Raw genomic sequence first — 15,574 nt, 5'->3', positions numbered from 1 at the left:
TTTGGCCCCTGGGCAGGAGTTTGCGGACCCAAGGTGAAAATATTCAGAAACTATAAAATGTCAGTTAAGAGCCAGAACTTTAGAATCAAACACAGCTGAGTTTGCATTCTCATTTTTCCATTATTGACTCTGTGATCTTGGGCAAGGAATGAACCTCTCGGTGTCTTTTGAGTTTGTTCATCTTTAAAGACAGGGGCAACAGTGCTGACTTTACCAGGTTTCTAAGGATTGAAAATCATAATATGTGTAAAGCATTTATCTTGGTTCCCAGCGTATTGTGAATGATGTCAATGGTAGAAAATAATTACGTTAAATTATTTAGAATTTTAAAATTTAAATATGAAATATTAAAGCCTACTTCCTTATTTTCCAGGATCTCGTTGTTCTTAGAACTTGTCTGTGGGTCCTCAGATAGACAGGCAAATAAATAACCCAAGCTGCCCCCACTCCTCAGGGCAACAGATAGCCAGTAATAAATATTGGAGATCAGGTCCTCAGGGCAGGAACAAAGTTTTGTCACCTGATTTGAATACAGTGCCAGATAAGGAATTCTAGTTTATCTAGAAAAAACTTTGTAACAGTTTTCAAAGTCCTTTGTTTGTTTTACTGTGTGCTAGTGTACAGGAAGGGGATATATTTTACCCGCAATTTGATGCAACCTAGTAACATAATTTTGGGGGTCAAATGCAACATAAGTCTCTAAATTGTTTCTTTTATTTTTAAGGTTCAAGACCAAAACATGATGCTCAGACAGTTACTAAAGTCTATAGCTAAGTCTCTGTTGTGGGTCAGGACTGGACACCTGGGTGGTTCAGTCAGTTAAGTGTCTGCTTTTGGCTCAGGCTGTGATCCCTGGGTCTTGGGATCAAGCCCTGAGTTGGGCTCCCTGTTTAGTAGGGAGCCTGCTTCTTCCTCTCCCCCTGCTGCTCTCCCTGCTTTTGCTCTCTCTTTCCCCCAAATAAATAAATAAATAAATAAAATCTTAACAACAACAACAACAACAACCACCTATCATAGGACAGAGATTTGCACGGTTTTCTCAACTTTATGTTAGAAAGAAATATTTTGGTATTATTTACAAATAAGAGTTACTGTCTCCCAGCTGATGCACAAATTCACTCCTATTTTTTGCATAGAAGACATTCAAAATCTTCAACCTTTTCCTCAACTGTTACTCTTTCATTGGCATGCATCCATTTCACTTGTGTTTAAGAAAAGCAATTAATTTGAAAAATGTAGTTAACAAAATAGTAACAGCATAAAAGCAGCAGGCGCAGAGCTAAAGATTTATGGCACTGTGAGCCCTGGGGCCCAATTAGGGCTGGAAGTTGCTTTGTCTCTTGTAGGATACATTCTTCGACTTTCCATCCGAAGGCTCATTCTATTTGTAGCCATCCACATTAAAATGGTTTCGGTGAGCCTCGGTGGCTCATTCCATTAAATGTCTGCCCTCGGCTCAGGTCATGATCCTAGGATCGAGTCCTGCGTGGGGCTCCTTGCCCAGCGGAGAGCCTGCTTCTCCCTTTCCCTGCCGCTCCCCCTGCTTGTGTTCTCTTTCCTTGACAAATAAATAAAATCTAAAAAAAAAAAAAAAAAAAAAAAAGGTTATAAAAGAATCCATCATAATGAAATAATCTGTGGATATATGTTGTTTAATAATCAATGGGCTAGTGAAGATTTTTAAAGTGACTTAAAAGCCTGATGAATCAGCCACGTCTCAGATGAGCAATGACGTGGGCACCATTTCACCCCGAAATGGCCCTGTGTTAGGAGTTAGTTGGACAGTTAGGCAGTCAGGACCGGGGTCTCCAACAAGAAAATAAGAAGTACGTCAGGACAGCCAAGATCAAACAGCCCTGACCACCTGTTTTGTAGTTTAGACAGGACCGTACTAAAACATTCTGCTTTACCGCTTTTGCAGAAATGACTTCTGTGAAGCCATCCTAAAATAAGGCAACTAACCCCAAAGCATTTGTCAGTTATCATGGACAAGGGGCAGTTAAGACATAAGCTCCCAAGTGTCAGCCGAAAAGAAAGACCATCAGCACATGGACATTAGTCTAATAGGTAGACAGGTGACCAAAGCCCCGATTGGCACGACTCAGCACACCCTGATTGCTTAAGATAGTTCTGCAACAGAGCTCATAAGACCCCCTAAACTTAGAAACTCCAAGGGCAGCCTTCTTGGAACCCCCTACCTCTCCTGGAGCTTTATACTGTAACCCAGTAGACTTTGCTTGCCTGCTCACCACTCCGTCTGGTCTACCTCGTCATTCTTCATAGCGGCGTGACCAAGAACTGGGGGGAACTATAGGCAGGGAAACCCTGCAACAGATGTTCTTGGTGCCCTAGATGGGACTGACTGAACTCCTTTCTGCGTTGACCAGGGAGCTTTGCATCTCTCTCCTCCAGCCTTCCTTGTCGGTGATCACCACTCTTTTAGGACAGTTTCAACCCAAGGACTTTTGAAGTGAACATATCAACTAACCCCCTAGCTTGTTTGCAGGGGTTTCCTGCCTGTGGGAATCTCTTCCTGCTCTCAGAAGTCATGGCAGGAGGGTCAAATTAACAGCTTCTTACTGGCAGAAGGGTGGCCTTAGGGTCACTTTTCCCACGAGGACTGTCTCATTGTAGCCCAGTGTGGTCACGAGTTTGGGAGGCAGGGATTTGCTCACTGTGGTTGACTTGCCATTGCCGACAAGACACATTGTTCCTTAGCACCATCTACCCATCATCTGCTTATGTGTGCACTTACTTGGCCACGTCTCGTTCTGTTGGTGGTTCATGTAGTTGCTGCGCGTCTCGTTCTGTTGTTGCCATCGTCCAGCGAACGTTCTCCCCTCTCTCCTCTTCACTTGGGGTTGCCATCACATTCAAAGAGCAATCATTAAAAGCATTCAGGATATGTTCAGTTCTTTTATTTTTTTATTTATCTATTTAAGATTTTATTCATTTATTTGACAGACAGAGATCACAAATAGGCAGAGAGGCAGGCAGAGGGGTGGGGGTGGGGGGAAGCAGGATCCCCACCAAGCAGAGAGCCCGATGTGGGGCTCGATCCTGGGACCCTGGGATCGTGACCTGAGCCGAAGGCAGAGACTTTAACCCAGGGCCCCCAGGATATGTTCAGTTCTTATTCATCCTTTAATATTGAGCTCAGAGGCCTCTGTCTCCAGAAAACGTTCCTGGTCCTTCCACCTGGTTTTGTTTAGAGGCTGCTTTGGGTCTTCCACCACAAGCTGTTCTTACTTCTCGTACAGGCCACTGTGCTACAGTAATTGCCTGTGGGTCCTGTACCTTGGGGTCCTGTGCTGCTTTGTCTGGAATCAGGTAGTAGCTTAGCACATTTCTAGATGGACCATCACAGAGAACTCCCAGGTTTTGTGCAAACTAAATCATTATGATTTGAGAGAATCCTTGTAAAGTAGGCACACAGTGGCAGGCACCTACTAAGCAGCTGGCCAGTTTTGTATTAGCTGGCATCCTCTCGCTGAAGGGTGTGGGAAACCCACTGGTGAGATGTTTGAGTAGAGGGGTGGTTCTTGCGCACCGTGATGCTGGAGAGAGGACATGCTGATGGCCTGCTGGGACTGTGGCTCCATGATGCCATCAGGGCCATCTTTTGTACCACCTGGCACCGGAGGATGCCTTTGTCGACAGAACGGCAGCAACACCTCCTGGCTCAGGTCTTTGGGCAGGAAGAAGGAGAAAGGGACAGAGGGCTTAGTGGGCAGCTTTCCTAGAAGCCTCGTATGTCCCATGGCCTTCTCACTGGCCAGGGCTGAGTGACTTGCCGAGCCCAGGATGCTGAAGGGGCAGGATCCCCAAATCACGAGGTCTGCTCGAGTGCATTGTTGTATCTGCTCTGGCCCTCTCAGCGCACCATGGTGGTGACAGATTCCCACGCTGTCCCCTGCGTCACCCTGCATTGCCCTCCTCAGTTCCCCTTCCTTCTTTCCTCCCTCCTGTTTTCATCCCTCTCGTCTTTCTCATTACAAGTCAGAGCTGGGTCAGCAGGTCAGCACCAGTATCCTTTGGGAGCTTGTTAGAAACACAGTCTCCGGTTTCAGCCCCGGAATCTGAACTGTGGCTGTGGGCCCAGTACTCCGTGTGGTAACACACCCTGCAGGGGCTTCTGGTGCGAGCTGGGGCTTAACCCCTGTTCTTTCCTCTCTCTCCTTCCCTTCTTTTCCCTCCTGTATTTTCTACGTCTGACTCTGCTGCTGCTTCCACGTAACTTGTCACCCAGTGGAACCAAAACATTCCAAAGATACTTATATGCCTGAATGTTTTTTTTTTTTTTTTTGAAGATTTTATTTATTTATTTGAGACAGAGATCACAAGTAGGCAGAGAGGCAGGCGGAGGGGGGGGCGTGGGGAGCAGGCTCCCTGCTGAGCAGAGAGCCTGATGCGGGGCTCGATCCTAGGACCCTGGGCTCATCACCCGAGCTGAAGGCAGAGGCTTTAACCCACTGAACCACCCAGGTGCCCCGCCTGAACTTTTTTTTTTTTTTTTTGTGTTGTGCAGTGAATAATCAGGAGAGTTTATTGTACAGCCCAGTTTTTAAAAAAAGACTGGCTGATTGAGTGGCATTTGGGTCTGATGAGGTTCTTAGTTATGCATGGCCCTTGATAGGGGGTAATAAAAGGACTTTCTAGCTCTAGATCTGCATGCAGCAGATAAGTCTGATTATTATTTTTTCTTCCTAGAAATATTTGATCACATATTTGAACAGAGCTAGTGGACAGCAAATGTGTGTACATACACAACACACACATCTCAAGAGAATTTTGGAATTGAATATTTCTAATTCTTTACGATAGCTTCAGGTAAACCAATAGTCTTAAAAAATAACAATCATTAAGAAGAAACTGTGGAATCAAATGCAGACAACTTATTTTTAGAATGAACACCTTGCACTTGTGATAGGGAAAAAAATGACTATGTATTTGAAGTGTGAGATAAAATTAGCATGAGGAGGCGAGGAACAATGCAGATTGTGTGGGTAGGAATTTATTTTTCCTTTTGAGTTCCAAGAGTCACTGCTATCGAACTAAAAATTGGCCTTCTTCAAGAGAGCTTCCACGCCAGCTTTGTTTCATTATTACTCTTTACGCTATTGTTTTTGGCTTGTAGGTGGCGGCTTTGTGCAACAAAGATTCACCAAGTGGCTCTTCATAAGTGACATCCGTGTTAAGTCTGTCCGTTTCTGAACCTGCATATTTTGCAAAAATATCATGTGTCAGCATCTTCATTCTAGCTTGGAACGAATTCAGGAAAATGTCCTTGGCTCCAAAATAGCTTTAAATACATTTTGGACGCTTCGGGAGGTAGGCCTGGCTCCAACCTCATTTCCCTTTGCCACTTGCAGGTATGGATGGAGATCTGTGAGCATCAGTGCCTTAAAAGAGCTGGGCCTATAAATAAACAGAGCAAGCTACATTTTTCCATTCTATCTGGCCCTGAACCTTTTCCACAAACAGAGCTGTGTTGTCTGAAAATACCATAAGAAAGTCAAATGTAAAAAGCCAGAAATACAGAGCAAGCAAAAAAAAAAAAAAAAAAAAAAAAGCTACACTTGGAGAGTCTCAGTAAACCAAGAGCTTCTCCTTCCTTAAGCCCTGTGCACCCCTGTTTCTGGGCTACCTTGGGGTTCAGGAAACTGTGGACTCCAGAGAGAAAACAGAGGAGTCTGGCTACCTATGGGTTTGTTCAGGTTCTCCTGAGCAAGCCTACCCAGGAATTTAATCTGAGTCTTTCAGTGACGATATGCATGTGCACATCCCCTGGTGATGTATATGGCGTCCCTTGGCTTGCTAGAAGAGTGGTGGGACCACTGACTATCTCATCTACTCTTCTCTCGACGCGAGCAAGCAACATGCCTTTCTCTTTGTTGGTCAGGCTCACTACGCTTAGTCTACTCCTCCAGCCTTTGCCCTTGCAGTGCCCTTGACTTGGAACGCTTTCCCCCAGATAGTCACACAGCCCTTTATTCTCCCAAGAGGACTTTCCTGACCACTGTAGCTCAGGTAGCTTCTCTGTGCAGGCTCTCTCCCTTTACTGTGCTTCCTTTTCTTTCATAGTGCTCATTTCAACTTGCTCTAATGTGTATTTTTATCTCTTTCTCGGTCTTCTCCACTAGAATGGAACCTTGATGGAACAGGAATTAGTTTTGCTCCTTGTTCTTAGACCTGTGCACACTGAGTGTTTACATGAAGATATGCTTTGTAACTACATGAATGAATGCATGAATGTTTCTGATATAGTAATTTTGATCAGGGTGATAGGTCAGACTTTTATTAGTTGGGTATGACTCTACCCAAGAATTTTATATGACTCTTACAGTAATACGCACACATACATGCAATGGTGATCTATCTGTCTGTCTGTCCATCCATGCATCCATCCATCTGTCACCTACCTAGCCATCTGTCACCTGTTGATCTAAAATTGCTTCCAGATAGTTAAGTTCTACCCTGGTCAGGATGACTCTTGTTTCTACAAATAGTACCAGGTAAGAGGTTACATTTTGGGTGACCTCTACAGGGACATTGATTTGTCCTTATCATTATCAGTTACTGTGATTGATTAGAAATGATGAAACAGTAATTAAATGTCATGCAGAATCCAATTTTTACATTAACCATTACTCTGTTAACTGCATTGTGTGAAGATATATATTTTTTGAAAAATCCCAGTTTGAAAAGGAAAAAAAAAAGGAACGTAGTTCTTACATTATTTTTTGTTCAGTGGCTTATTGTTTATGATAATGAAAATTAACTTTTATTGCAGTGAAGAGAAAATCCTTCTTTAAGCTCCTACTTCTTTCTCTTAAGACCTTCTACCTTCCCCTGTATGTCATCTTCCTTTTCTTCTCCACTCACTGCATCCCTGGCTCTTCCCTGGATTCTCAGAGGGTGTGGAAGTTCTTAATAAAATCATTGAAATTATTGCAAAAATAATGTAAATTATGAGTTCGCTTGTATAACCGCATTCCTCAATCCTTTGTAGTAATAATACCATGTGTTGGGTGGTGAACACTGTATATACACTGCCTCAGCTGAACCATCTGTAAAATGGAGATCCTGGTGAATACCCAACAGCTGGAGGTCTAAATCAGGGTTAGTCGCTGTACGCGACTACCTTGAAGTCACATGGCTAGATAAATACCAGATCCAGGATCTCACTGCAAGTGCCGTCCTTTCCAATATTGCACTTGCCTCTCCAGAGACTGTTAACCATGTACATTAGAGAAAAAGCATTTTTTTATCTTCTCATTTTCATATAATTTGGGAGTTGTAGTAGTGTTTCAGTACTAGTATAAAATGTTCCCGTATCCCTTCACCTAGCTTTATGAAATGTTGGTATCTTACATAGCCATAGCACCATAATGAAAATGGAGGAGTTTACATATGGTGTACTACTGTTAACTAGCCCGCAGGGTTTATTCATATTTCAGTACTTTTCCCACTTATGTCCTTTTGTGGGACATGACTGGATCCCTTTGCCTGCTACACTTCCCATGCTTGTGCTCTCTCTCTGTCAAATAAATACACTTGATCTTAGCCAAAAGGCCAAGAAGCGATCTCTGTCAAATAAATAAATAAAATCTTCAAAAAAATATTTTATTTATTAGAGAGAGAGCGAGCAGGAGCTGGGGGAGAAGCAGAGGGAGAGGGAAGTAGATTCCCCGCTGAGTAGAGCCTGGCGTGGGGCTTGTTCCCAGGACCCTGAGATCATTACCTGAGCTGAAGGCAGAGGCTTAACTAACTGAGCTGCCCACACACTCTGAGATATCTTATTTCTTATATTTAAAAAAATCCACTAATTTTAGCATTCATCGATTATTCCTTCTGGAACAGGTATTACTATGGTATAAGCAAATAGTGATTTTCTATTTCCCTCATTCCTTCTTCATTTATTAAATTGGGACTCTGATAAGGAAGAGCTATAGTTTTTCCCCCCTTTGGTCTATTAGTAATGCATTCATGGTTAATAATTTCATTCTGTGAGGGACGCCTGGGTGGCTCAGTTGGTTAAGCAGCTGCCTTCGGCTCAGGTCATGATCCCGGCGTCTTGGGATCGAGTCCCGCATCGAGCTCCTTGTTCGGCAGGGAGCCTGCTTCTCCCTCTGTCTCTGCCTGCCATTCTGTCTGCCTGTGCTTGCTCTCTCTCCCTCTCTCTCTGACAAATAAATAAATAAAATCTTTAAAAAAATAATAATTTCATTCTGTGAGTTTTAACTTATTACTGTCCATATTTTTGGCTGTGGCTGTTGCAGAAATTGTCCCACATTTGGTCATTGGGAAATCTTTTAACTAGGCTCCTGTGTCTGTGTGACATGCCTCCACAACTTAAAAATGAAATTCCAGTATAGTTAACATACAGTGTTATGTTAGTTCCACGTGTATACTGTAGTGATCCAGGAATTCTGTACATTCCTCAGTGCTCATTGAAATAAATATACTCTACACCTTCCTACCCACCTCCCCTCTGGTTTTGTTCTCTGTAGTTAAGAGGCTGGTTTTTTGGTTTCTCTCTCACTCACTCTCTCTCTCTCTCTCTTTTTTTTTTTTTGTTCTGTTTTTTTTTGTTGTCATTATTTCTTAAATTCCACATATAAGTAAAATCATGGTATTTGTTTCTCTGACTTGTTTTACTTAGCATTATGTTTCCTAGGTTCATATATTATTACATATAACAAGATTTAATTCATTTTTGTGGCTGAGTAATATTCAATTGTACACACACACACACACACACACCACATCTTCTTGACCCATTCATCTTTTGATGAACACTTGGGCTGTTTCTGTAACTTGGCTATTGTAAATAATGCTGCAGGAAACATAGGGTTTTTTGTTTTGTTTTGTTTTGTTTTCTTTGGATCAGTACTTAGTAGTGCAATTGCTGGATTGTATGATAATTCTATTTTTAAGTTTTTGAGGAAATTCCTTAGTGTTTACCAGAGTGGCTGTACCAGTTTGCATTCCCACCAGCAGCGCATGGGTGTTCCCCTTCTCCGTATCCTCACCAATACTTGTTGTTTCTCTTATTTTTTATTTTAGCTATTCTGACAGGTATAAGGTGGTATCTCATTGTGGTTTTGAAGTGCATCTCTCTAATGATGAGTGATGTTAAGCATCTTTTAATGTGTCCCTTAGTCATCTGTATGTCTTCTTGGGAAAAATATTCATGTTTCTTGCCCATTTTTAATTGGATTATTTGTGGGGTTTTTTGGTGTTGAGTTGTGTCAGTTCCTTATATATTTTGGATATTAGCCCTTTATTGGTTATGTCATTTGCAAATATCTTGTCCCATCTGACTAGGTTTTCTTTCAGTTTTGCTACTTGTTTCTTTGCGCAGAAGCTGTTTATCTTGATGTAGTCCCAATAGTTTATTTTTGCTTCTCTTGCCCTTGCCACAGGAGACATATCCAGAAAATTGTTGCTACGCCTATGACAGAAAAATTACTTCCTGTGCTCTCTTCCAGGATTTAATGGCTCCAGGTCTCACAGTTAGGGCTTTAAGAATATTTTGAGTTTATATTTGTGTATGATGTGAGAGAGAGATCCAGTTTCATTCTTTTTTTTTTTTTTTTTTAAGATTTTATTTATGTATTTGACAGAGAGATCACAAGTAGGGAGAGAGACAGACAGAGAAGAGAGGGGGGAGCAGGCTCCCCACCAAGCAGAGAGCCCAATGCGGGAATCGATCCCAGGACCCTGGGACCATGACCTGAGCTAAAGGCAGAAGCTTAACCCACTGAGCCACCCAGGCGCCCCAGTTTCATTCTTTTGCATGTAGCTTTTGCATGTGGTTTTCCGAAAACCATTTGTTGAACAGATTATCTTTTTCCCATTGCATATTTTTGCCTCCTTTATTGGAGACTGATTGAGCATATAATCATGGGTTTATTTCTGGATTTCCTATTCTGTTCCATTGATTTGTGTGTCTGTTTTTGTGCTAGTACCTTACTATATTATTGACTCTAGCCTTATAGTACATCTCGAAATCTTGAGGTAGACCTGTGTTGCTGTAACCTTCCCTCTTAGCACAGCTTTTGCTGAGTGCAGTGTCCAACTCGGGGCTCAGTTTCACAAGCCTAAGGTTGTGATCCTGATTCAAAAGCAAGAGTTGGACACTTAACTGACTGAGCCACACAGGTGCCCCTCATGCTGTTTTAAAAGTTCTCTATCACTACTTTTCCCCATTAATTACTGTGTGTCTTGCTGTGTAACTCCTTGGGTTGATTTTGTTGGGGGCTCTCTGTGCCTCTTATATCTGAATTTCTGTTTTCTTCCCCAGATTCAGGATCTTTTCAGCTATTACTTCTTCAAATAAAATTTCTGCCTCCTTCTCCTCTCTTCTCCTTCTGGGGTCCTTATCATGTGAATGTCATTACACTTGATGGTGTCATTGAGTTCTTTAAGTCTAGTTCCATTTTTTTATTATTATTTTTTCCTTTTCCTGTTCTGCTCAATTGCTTTCCATTATTCTGTACTCCAGGTTGCCGATCTGTTCTGCTTCCTCCAGTTTACTCTTTATTCCATCTAGTGTATTTTAAATTTCAGTTGAGTTCTTCATCTCTGATTGGTTCTCTTTTATGTTTTCTGCCTCTTAGTTGAAGATCTTACTGGTGTCCTCCACTCTTTTCTCAAGTCCGGTGAGTATCTTTAGGACCATTACTTTAAATTCTCTATTAGACATATTACTTATCGCCCTTTTGTTTAGCTCTCTTTGTGTGATTTTGGCCTCTTCTTTCAGTTGGGACATATTCCTTTGTCTCCTTGTTTTATCTAACTCTCTGTGTCTGTTTTTCTGTTAGGAATGTCAGCTCTCTGTCCTGTTCTTGATAGTAGTGGCCTTTTAAAGAAGAGGTCCTATAGTGCCCTGCAGTGCAATGTCCCCTGTTTAGCAGAACCTGTCACTTCAGAGGTATCTTCTATATGTGTTGCATGCACTCTACTGCTGTGGCTGAGTAGCATTTGCCTTCAGTCTAGTCATCTGTAATGGCTCTCTTTGTGTCTTATGTGTATGGTTTGGTCCCTCATGTTACTGGGCCAGTCTGGGGCTGCCTTGGGCTTGAACTGAGTCAGACCAGGTATTTAGTCGCACTGAACTGCACCTTTCTTTTTGTCTTTTCAGTCTTCTAGCATTTAGTCACACTACTGTTTTCCAAGTTTACTGAAGTCCGTTCTTTCCGTTTTTCAGTGTGCTACGTTATTTGTGATACAGTTAAGCTCATTTGGTACTGCTTCATCCACTTTGGATTCCTTTCCCCAATACCACCACTATCATGATTGATTTTAGTTATTTATTAATTTTTTGAGTATGTGAAACATTAAACTAGTTCTAAAAGTCAAAACTATATAAGAAGATCTATACAGAGAGGTGTTGCTTCCCCCTATCCATTCTACCCCATTTCCTCTCACCCATCCTTTTCCATGCCCCCCAACCCCCTGTGGGTAGCCAGTCACATTAATTTCTGTTTATCTAACCTATGGTTCTTTTGCATCCAAGAACAAATATGTGAATATATTCTTAATCCCCTTGTCTCAGACATGAAGGATAACATACTATACGTATAACTTTGCACTTTGCTTTATCATGGAACAGTAGCATATCCTGGAGATGTCAATGCATAGAGTCTGTCTTCATTCCATATGCTTTGTTTTTTCCACTACGATGTAACTTACATGCAGATTGTAAGTATACTATCCAGGTGGCTTTTCCTATGTCTATATCTGTGTAAACACCCCTGAGATGATGTTATGGAATATTTCCAGCACCCTGGAACATTCCTCCATGCCCTTTTCTCAGTCATGTCCCTAACATCAGGTAACTATTGTTCTAATTTCTATTACCATTGGTTAGTGTTACCTGTTCTTGAACCACATAAACAGAATCATGCAGCACACAGTTTTTCTTTTGGTTTTATCCACATTCATTTAACTTCATACAGCTCCAGCAAGGAAAGCCTTGGATCTGAAAGCTTCATTTTCTTCCATTATCCTGCAGCAGGATTGATGTAGGAAGACAGCCTGCAGGTGTTACAGCATTCTGCTCTTTGCTTTGTAAGAGATTATGTCTTGTTTAAAAAAAAATAGATATTCTATAAAAGATTTTTAAAACTGGAACTGACTCCAGCAGTCTCTAGGTCTTTACATTGAAACCAACTTGAGAGAAAATTCTGTCAAGCAACTTGAACACAAGTTACAGCCAATTGGTTTGAAATAAATATTCATACACTTGATCTCTGTTTCTATAAATAACTTTGAGTAGAAGCTACGTAATTCTGCTGAAATCTATGTTCCATGAGGCAGGGATGATGCCCACTCTCTTCATCATTGTATACAAATCTTCCTCAACTTGCAATGGGGTTATGTCCTGATAAACACATTGTAAGCTGAAAATATTATAAGTTGAAAATGGTAATATGCCTCACCTACTGAACATCATAGCTTAGCCTAGCCTACCTTAAACATGCTCAGAAGATTTACATTATGCTATAGTTGAGCAAAGTTTTCTAACACAAAGCCTATTTTATAATAAAGTGTTGACTGTTTCAGGTAATTTATTGAATACTGTCCAGAAAGTGAAAAACAGAATGACTGTGTGGAGACAGAGTGTATGTGGGTGTATTGGTTGTTTACCCTTGTGATCTCATGGTTGACTGGAGCTGTAACTCACTGCCACCACCCAGCATTATAAGAGAGGATTGTGTCACATATTGCTTGCTTGGGGAAAGATCCAAATTCAAAATTCCAAGTATGGTTTCTACAGAATGTGGATCTCTTTTGCACTGTTGTGAAGTAGAAAAATCGGTATGTCAAGCCATCGTAAGTTGGAGACTGTCTGTAATCACCTAGTATATAGTTGGTGAATGAGTGGATAATTAAACTCCAAAACAGTTGCTAAAAAAATCAGACAAAAGTGACACACATTAATTCACTATTTGTTAATTCTTGGGACATTTATTTATTATTATGATGTAATGCACTGAGAATTGGGCTGGGTATAGCCCAATTTTAGTATTGCATGCACACACATACATGACTACACAAGCATGCATGCACATATATATGAATGTACACTCATCCTAACATACTTTTTGCTTACTATCTGCTTTCATAAGGCTTTGTGGTTCCTGCCCTCAGATGTTGTATGATGCCAATGAACTGGCTTGGCTTCCCTCATTTCCTTATTTTTTCCTTCTCCTTCTCTTGTATCAACCAAGTCTGAATTGACTAGCAACTCACTGGGCTTCAGAGTCCACCACAGGTGATGATTAGTGCTGAGAAAATGCTGACCAAGAGCTGCTTGGTTTCTACAAATGGACTGAAGCTATCTCACTCATACTTTTGCTCTTACTGGGGTTTTTAAGGAGGATAAGTGATGCTTTGCCTTCAGGAGCAGAGGGAAGACCTGGTAGATAGCTCTAGATTAAATGTTATCTGAGCAACATGCCAAATGAACACATGGCTCATTCTTTCCTGCGATCTCAGCACACAAGAAAAGAGACCCTTCAATCTTAGCCTAAACTGTTTTGGCATGGTAACGAGTGGTAGTATGATGAGAAAAGCACATTTCTATTGCTGTCTTGTCCAGGATATTCTAGTGAATGCTTCCACTGAACACATGACTGCAGGGTACAAATCCCTACCTAATCATAGACAGTTATATTTCTTATTCTACACCCCACTGAGCAGAAACAAACCTAGCCAAGACTCTGCTTTCTATTTTAAACTCATTCTGATAACTGGAATTACCTGCTGAAGGAAATTCCATAGCTCGGTGGTGATAATCTCCTACAGGCAATTTCAACTAATTAGGGGAGAAATGTCCTAATTTACAAGGGAAAAGAAAGTTGTCTTGAGAATAATTAATTTCCACTATGAAAAATGCATATATTAGTATGGTTACCTTCAAGAATTAATTACCTTTGTCTTTGACTATTTGTCTTTTCTGGGATGTTGCTTGCTTCAAAATGTAATTAAAATATTTAGCACATAACAAATCAAAAATCACTCTTCGCTGCTTTAGTGCCAGCATGCAGGAAAGGAAATACTGGTTTGTAAAATCAACTGCAGTGTCTCATTTTAATTTCTTTGGACAAAGACATTGGATGTGTACTGTGAGACGATAATATCTGTGTTCATGCTTAGTTTTCTGGTGAATTTGAGATTGCACTGCCTTATACTAATGCTGAGGGTGGCTGTACAGAAAATAACATTTTTTCCCCCACGTGTGGCTGCTTTAGTCTTACGATGTGTGGGTCCTGAGGGAGCTCTGGGTGATGTTTCTCTCTTTTGGTGGCTCCACAATTGTCTCCAACTACTTGCATCTTGGAAATGCAATAGAATGTTGCATTCAGATAACCACGCTGTGAGCATGGTGGAGACCATGGATTCTAGCCAGGTTTCTGTTTCTGAACTCTCGTCCCTCAGCAGGAGGTGGCATCTGTTCCCTCTCTCCCGAACCCAGTCACCTCAAAAAGATAGACTGGGATAGAAATGTTGTCGTGTGACTTTCTAGGCTAGCCCATAACATCCAGCATGGCTGCCATCTCTGTTCCATTTCTGTTTCTGTTACTCTTAGAACTCAGCCACCACATTGTGAGGAAGCGCACACCACACGAAGAGGTCATGGCTAAGTTGTGCAACCAAGAGTCCTAGCTGAGGTCTCTGCCGGTAGTCAGCATGCCCCTGCAAACAAACGAGTAAGCGTTCAGAGGATGCCAGCCTTCAGCCTTTGCGCCTCCCCCCGCCCCCCGGGAAGACCAGGAGGAGCAGAAATGAGCTGTTTCCACCAGCCCCTGTTCAAACTGCAGATGGTGAACAAATTTGGGATGGTTTTTTATGCTACCAGAGTAACTGGAACACAGGATATGACTTATTTAGTGAAAAGAATGCTTTTGAGGAAAAATCATTTATCATACCAATTAATGATTTGGAAGAAGATGTTTTGGGAAATAAGGATCAGTTCGATAGTCCCTAACAGAGTAAGTTTAAATGGCTGCCAGGACGCGTGCGCATGTGCACTCACACGCACACGGACACGAGCGTGCACATATATGAATACACACTCATTCTAATAATAGACTTGGACCTTACCATCTGCCTTCTGCTGTATAATGCAGTGCTGTCTAACCTTCTTAGATTATTCCAGGTTTGCTCTATACCAACTGGAACATAGGGAAATCTTTATTTCTGTCCATTTCTCACACACATTTTTCCTTAAAGGCATAAAGAATACGTATAATTTTTGCCCTTGCCGTGGTTTCGAGGTCTGCTGGTGCCAGTCTTCAGAGGCCGACAGGTCTGCTCACCCGTCTTCTGGGGACTATAAAATGCTGTCTGTGTGACTTGAATTGCCGTGAATCTGAAGAATGAGGAGATGAGCCTTGAATGGAAATATGTTCAGTTATAACTCCTCTCCCCTCATCCGTGGAGATGGCGCTATAGCAACTCTGTGATTTCAAAAATAAAACACATGTCAACCCGTTGCACCCTCACATTCTTTAGAAATCTGTGAAACAAGGAAAATAACAACTTCCCACCCACCTACCTC

The 15,574-nt window shown here is 41.7% G+C and overlaps 1 long non-coding RNA gene across 1 annotated transcript in view; it reads left to right on the top strand.

Moving 5' to 3' along the window:
• The window catches only part of LOC131821597 (uncharacterized), a 92,714-nt gene extending 77,691 nt beyond the window's left edge, over nucleotides 1-15,023 (top strand). The window contains exon 5 of the long non-coding RNA XR_009349948.1: nucleotides 14,603-15,023. This is a non-coding gene — a long non-coding RNA (uncharacterized LOC131821597). The remainder of the gene's footprint in view (nucleotides 1-14,602) is intronic.
• Nucleotides 15,024-15,574: the final 551 nt, after the last annotated feature.

The sequence above is a fragment of the Mustela lutreola genome, chromosome X (assembly GCF_030435805.1).
Source record: "Mustela lutreola isolate mMusLut2 chromosome X, mMusLut2.pri, whole genome shotgun sequence".
Taxonomy (NCBI): domain Eukaryota; kingdom Metazoa; phylum Chordata; class Mammalia; order Carnivora; family Mustelidae; genus Mustela; species Mustela lutreola.
This window is presented reverse-complemented; position numbering and strand designations above follow the sequence as displayed.